We start from the raw sequence: 4,866 nt of genomic DNA, 5'->3' as shown, positions 1-4,866 counted from the left end.
AGATACAGCCCTCAAGGAGAGTCCATGGTGAGTGGAGCACAGGCTGGATGTAGGCTTCCCTTCCTTTTACTTCAGCTGGGTACCCTTTTTATGATGCACAAACTATGGTGGGGCTCAGTGTCACTGTCATTGTGTGTGCTGATTCCAGGGGCTGGAATGCCTGTTTGCTCCATCTGCTGAACCATCCTTTAACACTTGGTGCAAATCTATCTTCCTTCCTTTCTTCCTTATTACATTTCAACAAGATATTTATTGATGGCTACTATGTGAAGGGATACTGTAGTGAGCATGATAAACAGGGTCCCATCTTTTTTTAAATTATTTTTTTAAGGATTTTATTTATTTGAGAGAGAGAGAGAGTGTGTGTGTGTGTGAGCGAGAGCATGAACAGGAGAAGGGGCAGAGGGAGAGGGAGAAGCAGACTCCCCGCTGAGCAGGGAGCCCGATGCAGAGCTTGATCCCAGGACCCTGAGATCGTGACCTGAGCCAAAGGCAGACACTTAACCGACTGAGCCACCCGGGCACCCCACAAGGTCCCATCTTTTATGGGGTCAGTAGTAGTAGAGAGGTATCTTTATCCTTCTGGAAGCTTTCTGTAGATCCTCCAGATCATTTCACCATTCCTGATTTCATGGCATTAGGTACTTGTGGCCATTCTGATCTCCATGACTCCATTTCCTCAACTGGAAAATGATACTAATAAAAAGCCGTCATCGTGCTGGTTTTCAAAATCATCTGAAGTAACAGTCAGTATGGAGAGTCTATAGTACTTAGTAGACTAGAAAGGCACGAGGTACATCCGTTAATCTTCTAGAGAGAGTGCTCGTTAGAATTACTTTGCTGTCTGGTAAGATTCCATTTGTGGGGGTGAGTACAGGGAGGATGGGTGTGAGGTAGAAACGTGGAGAACGTTTTCTAAGAGTCTGTAGGGATAGGTGGTCTGTGGTCTTGCTATTTTTCCCATGCAGGTATTATTGGAAAATAAACTCAACTAACTTTGGAGAGTCTAAATACAAGTAACAGTAGTCACTACCAGATTTAATCAGGAAATAATGAACTGTGTCTTGACATATATTTTAAGTAAATGTGGTTTAATAGTGCAGATTGGTAATTTGATCAACGATTTTCCATAGAATATGCAGGGAAAAGGCAAAGTGTTATCAGAGCAACCTGCTAAAATATGACCCATCAATATTTTAATATTGAATAAAGCTAAAGCGTGGTATGCTTTAAATACTTATATATAATATAACACTGAAGAAAATAAGCTAGGGAAAAGTAAAATGTAATCATAAAAGGTATTCTCAAACTTGAATTATACGGTAGTTGCCTTGTTGGTTATTCCTGCTCTCTTTCCTTCCTATGTTCTTTTTTATTCATTATATTTACAATTATAGTTTTGTCCTTCTCCTAAAGATCAAGTGAAATGAAAGTCAGTGCCTTATCTAGTTACTCACAGCTCTCCCGTAAGTTTCTGTGATATTTGAGTAAGTTCCTGAAGAATAAAATACTGGTGTGTGAAAGTAACGTAAGTCGTTGTCCCCTTGTCAGGTATTATAACTCTTAGGGGCATCAGGAAGCACAGTACTGTCTGTTTCACTATACGCCTGGAGCCTTCTGCTAATTACCGCTTTTACCTCCTAATAGTCATTCTCCCCTTCTTTTTATGTATATTGTGTCCCATCTAGTAGCAGCATTTCCCAGCCTTCCTTGAAGCTAGTTGTATATTTGCCTGGTTTCCCTTTCTTTCCCTTTGCCCTGGGCCCAAACATCGAGTGGTGACTACCTGCTTTCACCCTGGCAGACAAAGACATTATTCCAGGTCAGTATTTCTGAGTTGGGCAGTGTGCCTTCCAGGGGACGTTTGGTAATATGTGGAGAAATTTTTGATTGTCAAAACTGAGGGGTGGTATACTAAACATCCTACAGCAGGGAACAACCTCCCTGCCCCCATGACAGAGACAAATCAAACAGAAGAGAAAGATTTCAGGATCTTTAGCAAGTTTCTAGAGAGCATTCACAGTTAACAGTAGGTGTCTGATACTGCCTGTTGCCCAGGAATTCACTAGTTTCCTTGATCCAAAGGCTCTGGCAATACTGTGCTGATCCTCTAACACCGGAAGATGACACAGACTTAAAACTCTTGGGGACTGTGATCATAGTCTCATGTCTTCCATCTGGTTCCCAGATGGGATATTTTGGAACCTTGGTCCGTTTGGCAGGTTTTGAGGTTCTTCCTCATTAAAGCAAACGCAGGGGTTCTGGCACCAGAAACTTTGATAATTGTTCTTTCCATTGAGACTTTATGTGAGAGAGAGGTCTTCCTGAAGAGATCTGTTATGGGATATATTCTTTAAAAACACTGATGACATCAATCTTCACATAATGCTATCTCTACTAAAATACATGTCGTTGTTGCAGATGTTTGAGTCAAAGGAAATTCAGTTGCAATTCAGAGCTTAGGGATTTCATTTTAGGCATACAGGTCTGGGGATAATGCATCAGAAATCAGGTGGACAGACAAGAGGACAAAATAAAGTGAGAAGTCAAACATTTAGGCAAGCACGAATGTTAACATCCAGAGGAGTGGGAGAGGCACAGAACGGTGGGGATTTAACTATCCAGTCAGATACTCAGGAATAGGGAGGGAATATCTGCAGACTAAGGCGTTAAACAACTGAGTGCTCAGATAAAAATCACCGGTATGGTTCTCATTTTGGAAGAAATCCATTCCCCTGCAGATTACCCAGACCGTGCTGTGAGAATGTAGGTAACTGAGAGTATTTGATTGATGTTAAAAGTTATGCTATTAGATGGAAGAAATGGGTTTGTACAGATATGGAAATTACAATTTGTTTATACATCTAAATTGGCATTTATTGAGCCCTTCTTCTGGGTAGGTCTCATTCTACTTGATGGGGAAAGATATGAATAAATCATGGACCTTCTTCAGTAATTCACTGACTTTTAAGGAGACAGAAAAGTCTGTCATCAACCGATGGACTACAATACAGTGTGGGAGATGACATGATAATAAATATGTATGCATTGTTGTGGAAGACCAGAGAAGGATGGAGAAAGCAGAGGAGACTTCCTGGAAGAGATGGGATCAGGGCTGATGACTGAAGAGAAAGCAAGTATTAGGTTAAGAAGTAGATGGAGTCAGGGGCGCCTGGGTGGCTCAGTCATTAAGCGTCTGCCTTTGACTCAGGGCGTGATCCCAGGGTCCTGGGATCGAGCCCCGCATTGGGCTCCCTGCTCCGCTGGGACCTGCTTCTTCCTCTCCCACTCCCCCTGCTTGTGTTCCCTCTCTCACTGGCTGTCTCTCTCTCTCTCAAATAAATAAATAAATAAAATCTTAAAAAAAAAAAAAAAGAAGTGGATGGAGTCAAAGCATGGTATAGAGGCTGAGGGAAAAGTACAAAGTCATGGGAACAGGAGAAGTCTTGGTGTTTGGGGATTCATTCAGTGAATATTTGTGGAGCACAGAAATTGTGCCAGTAATGAATCTAGGTACTGGTTATGGTCAAACAGGCACGATCTTTAACCTCATGCATCTTGCAGTCTTTTGAGAGAGACAAACACCTAAATGGAAATTTAATAGACTGTGATAAGCACTCTGAAAAGGGCAGTAACAGAACACCAAAGGGGGAGCACAGAAGGAGGGCGTTTATCCCAGCAGGGGGAAAGAGAAGGGAGAGCACAGGATGACTAAGCAAACATCCCTAGGAGACAATTGAGTCTTAAAGAATGGGTATGAATTAATCAGGCAAAAAATTTGGGAAAGTATCAACAGTGAAAATAGCGAACACAGAGGCGGTGAAGCAAAGGAAAACCTGACATCTTTAGGAAACCTGAGTATTTCTGGAAGTAGAAGATAGTGTTTAGGTATCTGTTATGTGGTTGTTTATGGATCCTAAGTTAGATCGAGAAAGCTATACATTTAGGCATTATCTATAGACTGAGAGAAAAGGAATAAAAGATGACAGGAAGTTTCTCTGAGGTCAAAGAGCACATTTAGAGATAATTTGGGAGTGAAAGAGCTGGAAGGATGGGTGGTTGAAATTAGTATGTGGGGGACATATTTGTGATGTAAAAGGTGTAAGAGTTTGGTTGGTGACAGAATCCTGATGGTGGCAGTGGAGGTAGAGAGGGAGGTGTAAGTCCTCGGGCATGGAATTAGTGAGGAACTTTGAGGCCAAGGCATTAGCCGTAACATTGTGGACATCGATGCAGAGTCACCCAAGTTACCGACAGGATTTGGGGTAGAGAGGAAGCCAGATACCCACATCTTAAGTCAATGTACAGGAGTGGCCATGGAAACGATAGATGAGAGCAACACAGAATAGAAAGTGGTGTATGTAGCTGACAGGAGATTTTTACAGTGGCCAAAATGGCATTGGAGATTGAGGTAGCTGCGGATCCGTCCTGTTGTCCTAGCGGCACTTGGTGCTGCAGACCTGAAGACGGACTCAGTGGAGAGCTGAGTTTCAGTGTGGGTGGGAGATGAAGGAAATACACAATTAAGAGGCTCGACTTGGAGAGCATTCTAAATGTCAAGAGCACAAAAGGAGTCTGAGAGAAAGCAGCTCAGGTCAGTCAGAAGGGGACAGAAGGGCACAGCAGGATGGGGAGAAGGGGGTAGGATAGGTTGGGATAAGGGGGATGGGACTTGCCTTTTGAGCAGGTGATGGCTGGCAAAGATGAGAGGCTTGGGTGGGTTGAGTGAGTTAGCTGTAAGTTTCCCAAGGGAAGACTGTGTGCGTGTGGATCAGAACTTGGGTGGACGTTGGGGGCCATGGCCCCCACAGCATTAGGGATCTGTGGACATTGGTTAACTGCGCCGCCCCCCCCCCCCCCCCCCCC

The sequence above is a fragment of the Ursus maritimus genome (genome assembly GCF_017311325.1).
Source record: "Ursus maritimus isolate PB19 chromosome X unlocalized genomic scaffold, ASM1731132v1 scaffold_X1, whole genome shotgun sequence".
NCBI classification, from domain to species: Eukaryota; Metazoa; Chordata; class Mammalia; order Carnivora; family Ursidae; genus Ursus; species Ursus maritimus.
The sequence above is the reverse complement of the archived record's forward strand: the minus strand, read 5'-3'. Positions refer to the sequence as shown.